At 55.3% G+C, this 16,423-nt stretch overlaps 1 protein-coding gene across 3 annotated transcripts in view; it reads right to left on the bottom strand.

Moving 5' to 3' along the window:
- Nucleotides 1-15,771, bottom strand: part of SLC6A17 (solute carrier family 6 member 17) — a 56,230-nt gene extending 40,459 nt beyond the window's left edge. Inside the window, exon 1 of one of the 3 annotated variants that reach the window (XM_085021290.1) lies at nt 15,242-15,771. The gene's annotated coding sequence lies outside the window, so the exon portion shown is untranslated. Of the gene's footprint in view, nt 1-5,495; nt 5,593-14,552; nt 14,914-15,241 lie in introns of those variants that run through there. The other 2 variants (XM_021090051.2, XM_085021291.1) reach the window with 2 other exon arrangements.
- Between the last annotated feature and the right edge of the window lie 652 nt (nt 15,772-16,423).

Below are 16,423 nucleotides of genomic sequence, written 5' to 3' on the forward strand. Positions count from 1 at the left end.
CATACAGCTCTCTGCTGGGACTTGACTTCACAGTGGGTAGGCTGAACGTGCCATTGTGTCCTGGAGGGGGCCCAAGGTGGGACGGTGAGTCTGTGGACCCTCCAGCCCTCAGCACCCACCCCCCCTCACCCCCGGCTGTGTGTGCCCATGCCACACAAGCGAATGGTGCCCCTAGGAGTTGTGCAAGGGAGAGGCCTTCGTTCTTGCCTGGGCTACTGGCACGAGCTCCTACCCCTGCCCCAGTGGGCAGGACCCTGACCCCAGGCTCTCAAAAGAGAGCAAGACCTAAGGCACAGGCAGCGGCTGCCTGTCCGTCCAGCTACCCCATCGCTCCTCAGCGTACGGCAAGTGCTTTATTAAAAACTAGAGCTGGGGACAGGGGTCGGGGACTCTCTGACGACTGCAATCACCACCCGGGTACCTCACTCAGAGCCTCTCTGCAGGTATTCGGCCTGCAGCGGGCTTCGAACAGAACAATCTGCAGTGCATTAGGTATGATTTGCTGTTTATCTGGCTGCAACTGGAGAAAACCAAGGGGGATTCCCACAAGTCTGCAGACTTTATCCTGAGGCTGATCAATTAGAGAACACGTGTCCCCATAAACAGATTAGGGAGTGGCAGCTCTGGTCACCAGCATGAGGGAGGGGTGGGGTGGGGGTGAAGACGGCCTCGTTTTAAACCAGGAGGGCTCAAGGGCAAAATGAACACATTCTGGGAAAGCCAGAGAAGGATGCCCACAGCAGCATCACAGAAACCGCAGGCATCAGCTCGACACAAGCTTCTTCCTTCTTCCCAAGATGTCACTGATGTGCGAGGACATCCCGCACTGCAGGATGGCGGCCCGGGGGCCTCCTGTGCCATCAGGTTTGCAGGAAGCAAAGTGCTGATGCAAACTTGCCGCTGAGGCACTGGGCTGGGCTGCAATCCTGACTGGACCCTTCTGTGCCCATGAATATGCCCATGCAATGTCTAATATTCATATGGAATTAATGACTATGGGATATTAAAGTTCGAGGGATTCTAGGCACATGCTCACTTTATATGTGAGCAACCTGAGGCCCAGAGAGAGGAAGTGAATTGCCCGAAGCCACTGGGTCAGACCCAGCAGGGGGCAGGGACACAGGAAGAAGAGAATTGGCTGCGGTGGCAGAAGGCAGGGGCTTTGGAGTTAGGTGGGCTTGGGTTTGAGAGTTCCCATTCATTCATTCACGCACTCATACCTTCATTGACTCGACATGTATTTTCTGACTGCCTTCTCTGCAGCAGGCCCTGTTCTAGGTGTGAGGGATGCAGCGACAAACAAAATAAGTCCAGTGTTTCCCCTTGCCTGGGGGACTTAACACATTTTTTTTCTTTTTCGGCCACCCCTAGGCACGTGGCGCTCCTGGGCCAGAGATCAGATCCAAGCCAAAGTTACAACCCACGCTGCAGCTGTGACAACATTGGATCCTTAACCCACTGTGCCAGGCTGGGGATCGAACCTGCATCCTAGTGCTTCAGGGATGCCGCCGATCCTATTGGGCCACAGCAGGACCTCTCATATTTTTAAATGAATAAAGGCAAACAACACCAGACTTCCAGGTAGCAGCCACTGTCATTTGGGTCCTTCCTGGCTCCGGTCCCTGCACCAGGCACCTTGTACGCATCTGGAGGTTTATTTCTTATGCAAGGACCAGATACTAAAGAAAGAAATAAACATAAAATAGCCAGTGGTGATTTGTGCTATAAAGAGAAATACCATGGCGTGCAGAGCGGGGTGTTTGCAAGCTGCTATTTTATGGCCTGGAAAGGCATCCCGGAGGAGGGGACGTTGGAGCAGCGGCCTTCAGGAAACGTATGTCGACTGCATGAGTAATCGAATGAAGTGGGAGCCCTCGAACCCAGGCCCGACTAACTTCAAAGCCCCTGCCCTCCCTCCCTCCCACCAACTGTAAGGACGCTGGCTGATGCCCTGAGAAAGGCAGGCAGCCACCTGACTTAGATTATGTGAGCATCAGCCCTCTCGTGGGTGAAAAGTTCTCTGTGATGACAGTTTCTGCCTCCCGGGGAGGCTGCGGAAGGATACGGTGAGCAGGTTCCCGGCGCCAGCAAGGACCCAAATGGCAGTGGCTGCAACCGGAGGCCCGGTGTTGTCTGCCTGTATTCATTTAAAGATATGCAAGTCCCCCTATTTATATTTTGTTACATAAATGCCCCGTTTCTCCTCAGGAAAAGCCAGAGTGAGTTTGTGGGATGGGGGCAGGGGCGGGGGATGCGGGGGAGGACGGAGAGCATTTGGCAACGGCACCACGTCAGAGATGCCCTTTTTTTGTTTGCAGGAAGGGGCACTACCCTGAGGCGGGTGGGGCAGCGCCCTGCGAAGTCCGGGCCCATTCACCCCGCCGCGGGCTCTCACAGGGACACTGTAAGGGCCATGCGGTGCCAGGTCCTGGGCCCGGAGAACAGCAATTACTAATAAAAACACGGGCTCATAGTGCAGCCTAGCAATATTATGAATCAAACTATAGCTCATGTTTTTAATAATTTGAAACCACTTAAAATCCTGTTGTATACAGTCTCTGGGCACATTATGGGCTAGTGATTCTGCTCTGAAGCCAGACTCAGATCGGCCTGCGCTTGATTCCCAGCTTCTCTACTTACGAGCCCCGCAAGCTTCTTCAGCTCACTGTGCTGCTTCCCTCAGCATCGGTGAGGAGAGCAGAGCCCACCCCCAGTATCGTGGGGAGGATGGATTGTTCAGGTCTTAGAGGGGGACCGGCTCCCAGCAAGTGTTCACAAATGTCACCTCTTCCTGTCACCTCATGGCATTCATAGCCCAGCCGGGCAGTGAGGTGGACAGCTGTGCCCCAGGCTGGGACAGTGCACGGCTCATGTCACACAGCTGTCAGCACCCAGGGTTCCCACTCCTGTGCCCTCTGCGTGATTTTAAAGGGCAGGTCAGAGTTCCCGTTGTGGCTCAGCAGGTTAAGAGCCCGACTAGTGGGAGTTCCCCTTGTGGCTCAGCAATAACAAATCAGACTAGTGTCCATGAGGACGTGGGTTCGATCCCTGGCCTCGCTCAGTGGGTTAAGGATCCGGTGTTGTCGTGAGCTGTGGCGTAGGTTGCATATGCAGCTCGGATCTGGTGTTGCCATGGCTGTGGTGTAGGCTTGCGGCTGCAGCTCCAGTTTGACCCCTTGCCTAGGAACCTCCATGTGCCGCAAGTGGGGCTGTTTAAAAAAAAAAAAAAAATACTGCAACAGGCTCAATAAAATCACTTTTGAAAATAAAATAAAGGGGCGGTGACAGCAGCGAAGAACCCTCCCACTCCGCGCCCCCCCAGTCCCCTTAAGCCTGGAGTCCCTGTGTGGGGAAAGGTGAGTCTTCGGACGGAGGCATGGGAACGCAGTGTGTACCCAGCCAGCAACCCTGAAGCACTGCCAGGACAAGCACTCGGGTGGGGAGAGTCCTTTCTGGCCCTGCCTCTGCAGGCCCTGGAGCCGGCCATGATCCAGGCATCTAGAGGCTGGCTGGGTGCTGGTCCTGACTAACCACCACCCACCCATCACCCTGATCCCTCTGGACCTCAGCATCCAGGTGTAATACGAGTTGGTCTAGGTGACGTCCGAGGCCCCCTTCAGGTCCGCATGTATCTAGGGAGGGCTCCCCCCTGACGCCCAGACATGGGTGTGAGCAGGATGTGACCTGCCCCAGGTGCTAGACACTGCAGGTTCTCAGGCCTGTCTGTCAGGCCACCCTCTGCCAGCTGAGAGCCCACAGAGGTGTCGTGATGATGCTGTGACAGCCAGTCCAGCAGGACTCAAATGACCCCCCCGGTTGTAAAGTTGCTTCCCCGAGCATCAGGTGATGAGTTCCATGGTACTCTCTGCAAGGAATGTCTCAATGACTTAGAGCACGATGCAGAGGGGCTCAAACTCGGAGAAAGATCTGTCACTTAGCAACAGATGCAGCTTACGGCTCAGAATAGCACATGTGAGAGCGCAGGACGGCACGAGTGAGCTGTGAATCTTCTTTAAAAGAGAATGAAAAAATAGTGCGACTAGGAGGCAGACAGGTAAAAATATCTCCCGCCAGAGGGCTGATGGGTCCACAACAAATGTTCAAGCACAGCCGTCAGCAGTGACCCCAAGCAAATGGGGGTGGCTGCTCACCCTGCCACCGAGGCCAAGCCAGAGGCGGGGCGGGCCCCTCTGAACACCTGCCTCCTGGGGTCGGTAAGGTTGTACCAAGCAACGCAAGGGACAAGCCCACAGGAGTCATTTATTTTCCAGGTACGATCCCCAGGGGAGTTGGAGGGACAAGCTGCCATCTTGGGGCAAGAGGCCGCCAAGGGGACCCCGGTGTGCTGGCTTCACCCGGCCCCACGGGGCGTGCCCAGCCCTGCTGCCCTGGCTGGCGGGGCTCTGCAGAGAGTGCTGTGTGTCTGCAAATGCGGATTTCCAACAGGGAAGCCAGGAGGGGCCCCAGAAGAGGAGAGCCGTGGGGAAGGCCCCGCTCCCCGACCACGCGGCCAAAGTCCAACGCATCGCTAAGCGGTGGGGAGAAGAACGCGAGGCCGGGCTCCTTCCTCTCAGAGACCTTGGCAGCTTCCTAATCTCCAGGTGACAATCAGTGGTGGCCCCACCGTCCTGCTCATCACCTCAGAGCCTCTGGGCTTCCACTGACCCCAAACGGGTCGGACTATTCTCAGAGACCCAAACTGTCCCACGAATTATTTTTAATTGTCTTCCTGGAAAACTGGCAAACTGCTCCTGGCCTGGATGTGGCGGCCACTCGCCCTGGGTCTCCTCGCCCAGGACACACGGGCAGGGACCCAGCCCCATTCTTGGCCTTTCCCTCCTCTGTCCTCCATCCCCATGTGGCACAGTCATGTCAGTGGGTTCAGATCTGTCCGCTCCCACCCCTCATGCTCCGGCTCAGACTTCTCTCCATGAGAGGCAGGCAGCCGGCTCCCAGCTCGCTTCTCCTCAGGCCTTCGGAGGTGGCTTCTTGGATACTACGCACTGTCACTGTCCCACCCTGGCCAACACGCGCAGCTCCTCCTTGGGGCCCCTTCCTCCCCGGCCCAGCCATCACCCCGTGTCCTCTGCCCCTGGAGCTTCTGGTTTTTGAAGGTCCAGCTCCAAGCTCACCGTCTCACCCGTGACACCTTCTAGAATCCTCTCAGTGAGAATGAATGCCCCTTTCTCACCCTCCTCAGCACGCTCCTTATGAGACTATTTATTTTACACACTTAGCATTTGGCTTTCTAGCATCACTGGGTGCTTACAGGCCTGATTGCTTTTCTAACCACAAGGCTCCCTGAGGGCAGGACCCGGGGGTGCCCGGCACACGGGACGGAACGTGGAATTTACAGATGCTCCGGGGTCACTGCCTGCCCAGCTTCTGAGAACCACCTGCTTCCCAGGTTGAAATCTGAACCACTGCCTTGGCCTGTGAAACAAAGAGGCTGGGAGAAAAGCTAACAGCTCTGACCAGAGAGACGGTAAACCTACCAGAAGTTGCGTGCCCAACCGGGGGCTCTAATCCCGCACAGCCCTGCAGCGCATGTGGGGGGACCCCAGGCCTCGGAAGGCAGCTCTCTCTCCCTTGCGCATCTGGAAAACAGGGAACAGCGCTCACCTACCAACTGCATCTGGATACCACATGGACAGAAGGAGAGAGAGGAAGAAAAGCTGGCTGAGGAGTTGAATCAACACAACGGTCCCTTCTGACTCCACGTCACAGATTGCTGGCTTTGTGTTGTGGTCTCCTGCCCTTATTCTAACCGACAGCATCTTTGCTTCTGCAAGGCTAAATTCTGGGAGACTTTCTACTACATGGGCTCAATAAATAGGTTATAAATGACGAGTGAATCAATGAACTGATGTATCTTGAGCTCCTCAAATTTTCTAGAGCCGTGTCATTTCCCAGCTTCGTATCTTCTCCATTTTCTGACAGGATATTCTGATCCCAAGAGTGTCTGATTTCCAAACTCCTAAGATAGGAGTTCCCACTGTGGCTCAGTGGTAACAAATCTGACTAGGATCCATGAGGATGCAGGTTCAATCCCTGGGCTTGCTCAGTAGGTTGAGCATCCAGGGTGGCCATGAGCTGCAGTGTAGGTTGCAGACACAGCTTGGATCTAGCACTGCAGTGGCTGTTGTGTAGGCCAGCAGCTACAGCTCCCATTTGACCCCTAGCCTGGAAACTTCCATAGGCAGCAGCGGTGGCCCTAAAAAGACAATAAAACAAAACAAAACAAAACAAATCTAAGGCAAACTAAGAAGTCCAGCCATGTCTCATTGACTTTTTGCCTTTTACAAAGGAGCCATGATCTGGGCCTCCCTTTCTCCACTTGGCAGAGAGGATCCATCTTTACGCCAAGGAATAAACACTGGGTGGGCACAGTCTCTGCGTGGAACATTTCATCAGCTGGCGGACCATTCCAAGCAACAAAGAGGTGAAGGAGCCAGTGGAATCTTCTCGGTCCCTCTCATCTTCCTGTTGCATCTGCTGAGCATGTTCTCTGCTGTCAGTATTTTGTTTTCTTAGTCAAGGAAGAAGGCAAGCAGGAAAAGGGGCAGATGGTCCACAGGGGGAGGAACTGGCCCTGGAAAGTGTGGGTGGGGCCCGTGCCAACAAAATCTCTGGGTTCAGTTCTACCAAATCACGTGAGAGTTGGAAACTCATGCCTGGTGGGTCTGGACGTAAGAACAGCACTGCGGCTGCGCCACAGATGCATTGTCTTGGCGCTAGAATTTAGGAGCTGAGGGCGGAGCAGGGTGTCGCATAATAATGACAGCAGCAGCACAGGGGTGATGCTTCTTGAGAAACGACTGTAGCAGCCATTAGCTCCTTTAACCCCACCAGTGACTGCATGAGGCTGGGACCACTCTTGTCCGCATCACACAAATGAAGAAGTAGAGGCTCAGAGGAATTAATTAGCTATATGTCATTGAACTTAAGACCCTTTGGTGCTTGTACTTTCTTGAACTTAATGGAAAGGGACAATGGAAGGTTTTCACCCAACTAGGTCACCCATCTTCCTGACCACCAGCGCATCTGAGACATTGTTGACTGCACTTCCTGCTTTTAAGATGTGACACCGTGCAAAGTTATGCATCTTGGAATGAATGAAATAAGGCACACAGTCAAGAAGTGGAGGCCTTGAGTCCCAACCACTAATGCAGCCTGACTCCAGCATCCGACTCTCAACTACCACACGCTCCCAGAAAGATCCCGGGTTTGGGAGCCAGGGAACCTGGGTCTGAGGCCTGCGGCCACGTGTTACTCGTGAGTCTTTGGGGAAGTACACAACCTTTCTTGGCTTCTGGACCCGAAAAAAAGGATGAGGCTCCAACCTCAAGGGGTTGTCACGAGAATGAAATAACGCAGGGGGCACACTATGAACCCACCCACACGAGCTTCCCCTCCATATGAGAACACAGAGATATGGGCTCAAGCAGGAACAGAGGGGCACCCACCCACGGTCCCACCCTGGGCTGGTATGGAAGAAGCACGTGGGTGCCTGAGGATGCAAGGGGCTGGTGGGGGAGTTTTAGGTTTTTGGCTTTTCTTTTTAGGGCTGCACCCACGGCATATGGAAGTTTCCAGGCCAGGAATTGAATTGGAGCTGCGGCTGCCAGCTTATGCCACAGCCACAGCAACGTGGGATCTGAGCCACATCTGCGACCTACACCACAGCTCATGGCAACGCCGGATCTTTAACCCACTAAGTAAGGCCAGGGATCAAACCTGCATCCTCATGGATACTAGTCAGGTTCTTAACCCACTGAGCTGTAATGGGAACTCCAGTTTTAGGTTTTAAAGAGAGAGGGAAACAGAGAACCCCAGTGTGCTAACGTGTAGACGGGCTCTAGACAGAAGATCTATGACATCTGTCCTGATTTGAAAAAAAAAAATCTTTTAAAAATCAGTCTTGAAAATAAAAAGCCCAGCAGTGGACGAGTAAAGGCCTCACTCCCAGCTTTTCTTATTCACAAGAGGCCCATGGTGGTGACAGATGGGTCCTCGCGGCGTCTGCCCAAATCCTCTGACCTGGATTTTCTTAAACCTACTGTTTTCTCTTGTCTCAGACAGAAACACAAGGCATCAAGGGGGTCCAATTACCTGAGTTACCCACCAGACCGCCGAAGAGCCCTCGAAAGAAAAGTGATCAGAAACCTTTAATTACAGTCCCAACAGGATGCCTCTTTCCTGAGAACCAGAAACGTGCCTCTTTGCTCACAGCCCTCAGCGCGGCCCTGTGGAGGGTGGGCAGAAAAGCACTCCCACCAGGAACAAGTAGCAGGACACCTGAGATCACAGCAGAGGGTGCGCACGTGTCTGAAGACACATGGTGCTTCCATATGCTATTTATCCCCCCAACAACCTGGGATAAAATGCACTCTCATGATACAGACAGAGAAGCCCAAGCTAAGGGAAGGTAGCTACCACGTACGAGATCAACGGGCCGTGAAGCGGAGGAGGGGGGGATGCAAGCTGTGGTCTACCAGCCTCGGGAGTCCCTGCTCTATGGGCTTCTCGGTTTGCCCCCAGCGATGACACACGGAGAAGAGAACACGGGTAGGGCACACTGGGGTGACTGGAGGAGGCTTCAGCACCCTGGGCCACTCCAAGGCTATTCCAGGGATAAAGGCATCATTATTTCTGGGCCCCATGCCACCCACCTGGGGCCCTGGTTAGGAGGTTCTCGGATGCACGGCACGGAGCGCGACACGCGTGCATCTCATTCAGCAAGTCGCCAATGGAATGAGTCCGTCTAGTGCCACTCCCCGCCCCCAGCGGGGTCAGGGGCTCCCTCAGTTGACCAGGTCCTTTCCCAAAGCTGAAGACTTAATGCAGTTTGGGGAACCTGTCAAGGAGACTCCTTTCAGCTAAAGGAGTCCCCGAACTACTAGCAGGCAGGTTGTCTCAGAGGTGTGCCAGGACCGTGGACAGCAGCCACCAGGGCATTCTGGGAGCCAGCGCAGGGCTGCACAGCATGGGAGCACACTCGCTCCCCTTCCTGCAGACCCCCAGGAAGAGGGCGTCCATGTCCTCACGGAGTACTCACCTGGCGGCACCTGCTGGAGCCATCCTGCCAGGGGACTGCTCACGTCTCCTGAAAGGCAGTTTGGCAAGCAGCACTCCCTACCCGGAGTAGGATTCAAAACCACGGGAGCCCAGAAGCCTTATAATTAAAGAGACAAATACAACCAGCAGGAATTTGGGGTGTGGACCAGTGCATTCTATTGCAAGTGAAATAACAGGGGACAAATGAGTGGTGCACAGAATCCAATGGAAATTCTAATTAACCTGGTAATTAGAAACGATGGAATACAGAGAGAGGCAACTTGTTATCTTCAAATGAACAGTGAGTTGGCTCTGGAAGACAGAGTGGCAGCTCTGTGAGACAAATGCAGCTGAAACGATGACCCCAGGGCCTGGGAGCTGAGGTGGTACCTCCTCTGTCCCACGCTCACCTCACCCTCACTCCACAAGAGGCCTCAGAGCAAAAAGTGCTTTTGGTCTCAATTCCTGACTTGGGGACTCAGGCTGCCCAGGCCTCACCTGACCCAGAGCTACTCTCTAACAAAATATTCCTGATTTTTTTTTTCTTTTTAGGGCTGTACCTGCAGCATATGGAAGTTCCCATACCAGGGGTCGAATCAGAGCTGTAGCCCCAAGCCTACACCACAGCCACAGAAATGCCAGATCCGAGCCGCGTCTGTGACCTACATCTTAGCTCACACCAACACTGGATCCTTAACCCACTGAGCGAGGCCAGGGATCGAACCCACATTCTCACGGATGCTAGTTGGGTTAGTTACCACTGAGCCACAACAGGAACTCCCAAATATTCCTGATTCTAAACATGAGACTAATTTGGCTCAGTAACTCATCCTGTATCTGAACTTATGTCCTCACATGTGAGTTTTCTGTACACAGTGACTATTATATTTTTTAAAATAACTGGATTTATCCAGAGAAGAACAATGTTTTAATTTTTAAAGTTCCTCATAGGGGTGGGGGCTGGGGGGGGGAATTACCCAAAGACTGGATCTCTGCAAAATGACTGTCTGGGGAGCAAGCGTTTCTGGGAAGATTTCTTTATCCGCTGGGGGTGGGGCAGCAGTAACGCTTACATTCCAATTATCCACCCTCGCTATCAAAAATTTCCCCACTGGGATCATAGGTGGCTCAGAGATGCCAGCCAGCCTAGGACAGCAGGGCCCATTCCTCCAGGTGATTTCTCAGAGAAGAGAAGAGATGGAGAAGCAGGAGGAGTCAGATGCCAAGTTTCCCAGAACAGCCAAGGACGTAAGTGGCAGAGGCCGAGGGCGAGCAGAGCGAGCTCTCCAGGAAGCCCAGGAAGCAAGCAGCAGCCCTCAGGCAGCCATGGGGCAGCTGCTGTAAGTAACCTTGGGGTGTTGGCACTTTTGCTCTGGGGTCCAGGACCTCACCAGAAGCTGCGGCAGGTGCCTGGCACACCCTCTTAGCAGAGAAACCTGACACATCAGAGCTCCCACCAGTGACTGGCTGTCCTTGATTCTGCAGAGGCACAGATCTGCAGGGCAACCTCCAGTCTGCTCTGATGCCCCCTCCCTGCTCCGAGCACCAACCCCTGACTTGGACAAACTTAAGGGAATGAAGGTGGGAGAAGTCAGGATGAGAAAGAGAGACCCAACAGTAAGGCACCACGGTGGAGCCTGGGATCTACTTCAGGATTCCAGCCACCCTGGAACCACTAGTATTTATTTCCCAAAGCTTAGAAGTGAAGGTTCATTCATTCTCTACCAATTAGCCATTGGTGAAGGCTCAGGACTCTAGCTTAAAGAGCTAGATAGGTTTAGATAGCTTCATTTGGGTAAATGCCTAGGTTGTCAGCAATGTTTATTAAGAACTTATTATGGAAACGGGAGTTCCTGCTGTGGCACAAGGGGATTGGAGGTGTCTCTGCAGCGCTAGGATGCACGTTCAATCCCCGGCCCAAAACAATGGGTTAAAAGGATCAGACGGTTCTGAGGAGGTCACTACGGCGGCTTGGATCTGATCCCTGGCCTAGCAATTCCATATGCGGTGGCGCGGCCACGAAAGAACAACAACAACACAAACTTATTATGGAGACACATCACATAGTAAGAGCATGAAGTCTGGAATCTACCAGACCTGAGTGCAAATCCTCAGATTACCACTCACTACTGGTGGGACCTTGAGCAAATTATTTAACCTCTCTGAACCCCAAGGTCCACATCTGTAAACTTCTGAGAGCAATATCTGCCTCCTGGGACCATAGCGAAGGAGATGGTGTATTAATAAAGCACTTAGCACAGCGCAGAAACCTCAGTAAACCCGGGATGTTATCACCATGTGCCAAGCACGGCGTGAGCGGCTGGAACCCAGCACCCGCCCCTCCTGAAAGCTGGCAAAGCAGGCATTTCTCCACAGATCCCTGTCCCGCCTGCATTCGGGAGGTGCACTAACACAGATGTACCCGTGCCACTGGGCTTCCGACCCCTGGAAGCCTGGGACACCAGTCAGAGAAAGACCGATGTCAGAGGACTTTGTAGGAGCAGAGTGACATTGTGCCCCAGCCTGGAGCTCCAGATATTTTGCTGTGAGCACCTCTTGCAGCCCAGCCTAAGGGCGAGCAATAACTCAGACCTGGTTTTAGGGAGGCAAAAAAACCCTGAAATCCATCTTCCCTTTAAACTGTGCTGCTGCTTATCTTAGCAGCTTTGAAGGGATTAATGACGAATTGTCCTGCTGCAGCCAACCTGGACAGGAAGGCGCACGAGGAAGGGGAGCTGCACAGGCAGAAGGAACTCGCTTCTCAGGAATCCTCTCATCTGTGCGTTTATCATCCTTGGAAGTAGCTCTCAGGTCCAACTGAAAGGGCCATGATTCCAGAGTGCATGTACACACACACGTACACACACACACACACACACACACTTCCAGGAGCAGTTCCAGTAGCAGGCTGGAGTCCCCTGGGTCAGCGTGACTTCTTTCTTGCTGCCCTGGGGATGCTCTTACTTCCTTTGCTCTTGAGATGCACACATCTTAGCTCAGCACCAGGCCTAGACACATTACAAGAGGGAGCCAGGGGCCAGCATCCATTAGGAAATGCAGGAAACATGCTTGTTTCCTCTCCAGGACGGCCAGCCTAGCCTCCCCTGGATGGTTCTCTTGCAGCCCCCAACTCCATTACAAACAGGACAGGTGGGGGGACCTGATCAAAGGGCAGGGACCCTTCAGGTTCAGCAGGTGCTGCAACTAGGGTGCAGGCCACAGTCAGGAACAATCTGAAGGAGTCAAGGTCTGTGCTAGAGTCTCACCCTGGAGCCACTGCAGGCAGCTGAGGGCACCCAAGAGACCCAGCACAGTCCTGCCCACCCCTCCCCCCTCCCCCGCCATAGCACGGCTCTTACTCAGGCTTCCCCATTCAGGGTCTCCTGGGGGAGACCTGAGGGTTGGAAGTAGGTCAGTTTGACGCTGAGTTATGGGTCCTGTGAAACCACGTGGGCAGCCCTGCCCCTTTCATCTGTCTCCACACCTCCTCTCACACCAAGAAACAAGGACAGGAAGAGAAAGAATTCCTGCTGGCTGAGGCCCACAAGGAAAGGGGTGGGAAACTAACATTTCATGAGCATCTGCTATGTGCCTCACACTGGGCTCAAAAATAAGCCTGCAGAAAAGGTACCACCAGCATCTCTGCCTTACAACTGAGGAAACCCAGGCTCGAGAGGTAAAGTGACTTGCCCAAGGTCACTCCAGGCTGGCACGTGGCAGAGCACTGAATCCAGTTCTCACCAAAACCACACGGCCTTCCCCCACTTCCGCCTCTCATCCAACCTCCCTCCCGACCCGGCTCAGCCCTCTGGCCTTCCCCATGAAGTCAGAGCTTCAGGCCCCTCACCTGACAGCCAGGCAGCCTGAGCTCTGCTTAGCTCACTCTGGGGACTTGCTCACCTCCGGTCAGGGACTCTAAAACACCAGGAGCCCAGGTCATTGCCACTCACAGGTCCCGGTAGAGAACTCCATTCAACTCACAAACAGCGGACACACGACTCTGCATGTGACTCATGCCAAACATACTCACTCCCGTTGGAGCTGGTGGGCACCATTTCCCTTCTGCACTGAGTCACCCTCCAGGCTAAGCCGCAGGGATTTGCTGAAACTCACCACCTACTTAGCCACAGCTGCTCCATTCGGGGGAAAAAGCCAGCAGAGGAGCTGAGCCTCTGATGGTCCCTATGGATGGGCCAACGCCAAGGACACGCAGGCGTGACCTCAGAGCCCTTCCTGCCAGGTGATGGGTCCGCCTCACTGGACCGAGGGCTAGGCAAGCACAGCACGAGGTAGAAGGAGCCCCATGTTAACCTTCTCACACTCTGACCTTGTTCTTCAGACATCAGTCGGTAGGTTCAGCAGGGCGTGAGTGAAATTTTGATACTTTTTTTTTTCTTTTTTGGAGCCATTATGGGTTTTTCTCAGTTCCTGGAAGTTCCTGTTAATAGGGGCAGTGCCTTCTACACCCCTGACCTATCTCCCCAACCCAACCCAACCTGCCTCATGTTCACAGCTGAATTGCCCCCAAAATAGCTCCGGTTAGAAATTTCCTAATCCATAGGGACCATTAAAAATGCATCAAAGAAAGAAAGAAAGGAGTAGGAACAAATTATTTCAAAAAACGAACAAAAGACAAACTCCCCTTGACAGCGACTGGGTCCTGTAAAGTGAGCGGCCTTGGGATTTCTGAACCCTTGGCGCCCTGACACGGCTGTTCCTGTTCAGGCTTTAAAAGGAAAGTGCTGGAGGCCGCGCCCCTGCGGGAGCGGCCCTCCCCGCAGCACAGCGAGCGGCGCCTGAGAACCCGGAGCGCACAGGTATCGAGGAGGCAGAGGCCTGTCTCCCGAGACGGCGCCCCCTCCAGACCTGCACCCCGCGCACGTCCCCCCATCTCCGCCATTCTGTTCCCAGATGCGCTTCCCTCGAGGGAGGATGGGCTCCCCGCTAGCTCCGAATTCAGCGAGGACCAGCCCCGAGACTGGGAATTAAATATTCATCTCGGGCGTGAGCGCTCTGCTTCTCTTGCCAATGTTACTGTCAAGGTCATGGGCCTGAAGCCCAGCGGCTGAGGCTGGGGTCTCTAGCCACGCAGGAACCTCGCCGCAGGAACTGCGCCCTGGGCGCGCAGCTCCTGGCGGCGATTCTGGCCGGGTCTCCTTCCCGGTCCTTCGCGGGCGCTTGCCTCTGCAGCTCTGCCCCACTACCACCGGAGTTCTTGGGCCCTCCTGAGCCCCGGAAGCTGGAGCCTGATGTCCAACCCATGAGCTTGGCGCGGGGCACCCTCCGAAGCGCCGGAGGAGCTCGGGCCCCGGGGCTCCGTCGCCAGGCAACGGCAGCTGGAGTGGCGGGAGGAGCCCCGGGCCCGCGCCGGGCCGGGCGGATCCCTGAGCAGCGCCGCCTCGCACCTCGGTTCTTAGGCCTGGGGCGGGGCCGGAACAGCTGAAGTTGCGTTGGCTGGTCCCGTAAAGCCAAGCGGGGCGCGGCCGGCGACTCACCTGTCCCGCGTGTGCCGTCGTGCGGTCTTGGCCCTTGCCCTCTTGCCGAGCAGCCGCGGTCCCGACAGGTCGCGGGCACACAGCCCCTCCCACGGGCACTGCGAGTGTGGCGGCGACGGGCCCCGGCCCAGGCTGGGAGGGCACCCGGAGCGGCGCGCCGGCGCACGCGACTCTGCTCGCTCCTCACTCCCTCCCTCGCCGCCGGTCCCGGCCGGTCTCCCGCCCGCGGCGCGCTGGGGCCTCGGGGGAGCGGTCGGGGAGCCCAGGTGCCGCCGCCGAGGGAGCGCGTGAGGCTGCAGGCGTCGGGGCCGACTGCCGCCCTCCCCGCGCCCTGGCCGCGCCGGCTCTGCGGAGCGGAACCGAGTGGGGCGGAGCGCAGCGCGCACTGTTCCCTCGCTTTGCGAAAGGCCACCCTGGTGGCGGGGCGCCGTGACGCAGGCTTGACTCACGCGCGGGCCCGCGTCAATGCGAGGCTCTGGGGCCGCGAGCGAGGCTCTGATGGCCGACGGAAGCGGAGGGGGTGGGCAGCGAGCGGGAGGCGGCGGGGGGTGGGGGGGGCTGCCCGGGAGAAGCCTCCTGAAGCCCCTGACCAAGGGACTCAGATCCTGAAGCAGCATTACCAGGATCTGCCCTTAGAGAGGAATGGGGTCCCCATGGCCAAGGCCCTCCTGAGCGCTGGGCCTCCCTACCTTCATCGTTTCAGGTCCGTATCTTGAACTCAGCCAAAGTGGTTATTCCTCCGCCCTGGCCACCTCCACCTCCACTGCCTTTGTTCGCGCTCTTCTCACTGTCCCACTCCACTGTCGTTCCATCCTGTCATTCTGCAAGATCCTTACCAGCCGTTCGACTCCTAAATACATCACCCAACTATTGAGCTCCTACTGTTTGACTGGCGCTGCAGGGGTTGAGAAGATCACCCCTCTGGGACATGAGGGCATGGAAGCCAGGGAGAGGCAGAGTGGGGTTTAGCCAGGAAGTCACAGTTCAAGACAGAGGGATGGAAGAACCTTACAAGAGGAGGAAAGTGAGAGAAAGGAGAAGGAAATTGACTGAGCTGCGAGCAGGCCTGATGAAGGAGGTGAGACAGGATCCCAGCCTTAAAGGGCAGACAGGATTTCAATGGAAAGGGGGAAGGATGACCTTTACAGAGGGGACAGCTGACAAAGATGCAAGAGAGTGGAGAAGGTGTGCAGGTGGGATGGTTGCCTGACCTGGAAAGAGCGGGCTGTTAGGAGGTGCAGTCAGACTGGGAGTAGAAGCCATCCCTCGGGGCCTTGGAGGGCGGTGTGGGGTCTGGAATGAAGTATCTTAGCTCTAGAGGACACCTTGGACTTAGAGGCAGGGGTCTGGGAGGGATGGACATGGAGGCTGCATCGGTTGTCCTACTGAAAGGCAATAGGGAGTTCCCGTTGTGGCTCATTGGGTTAAGAACCTGGCATAGTGTCCGTGAGGATACGGGTTCATCAGTGGGCTAAGGATCTGGCATTGCCACAAGCTACAGTGTAGGTTGACGATGCAGTTCAGATCCCTTGTTACAGTGATGTAGGCTGGCAGCTGCAGCTCCAATTTTGTTTTTTTTTTTTGTTTTTTTTTTTGTCTTTTTGCTATTTCTTTGGGCCGCTTCCGAGGCATATGGAGGTTCCCAGGCTAGGGGTCGAATCGGAGCTGTAGCCCCCGGCCTACGCCAGAGCCACAGCAACGCGGGATCTGAGCCACGTCTGCAACCTACACCACAGCTCACGGCAACGCCGGATCGTTAACCCACTGAGCAAGGCCAGGGACTGAACCCACAACCTCATGGTTCCTAGTCGGATTCGTTAACCACTGCGCCACGATGGGAACTCCTGCAGCTCCAATTTGACCTTTAGCTC

Source organism: Sus scrofa, chromosome 4 (assembly GCF_054392235.1).
Source record: "Sus scrofa isolate SSC_HxYL_T2T_F1_AM1 chromosome 4, Sscrofa_HxYL_maternal_Yorkshire_Landrace_v2.0, whole genome shotgun sequence".
Taxonomy (NCBI): domain Eukaryota; kingdom Metazoa; phylum Chordata; class Mammalia; order Artiodactyla; family Suidae; genus Sus; species Sus scrofa.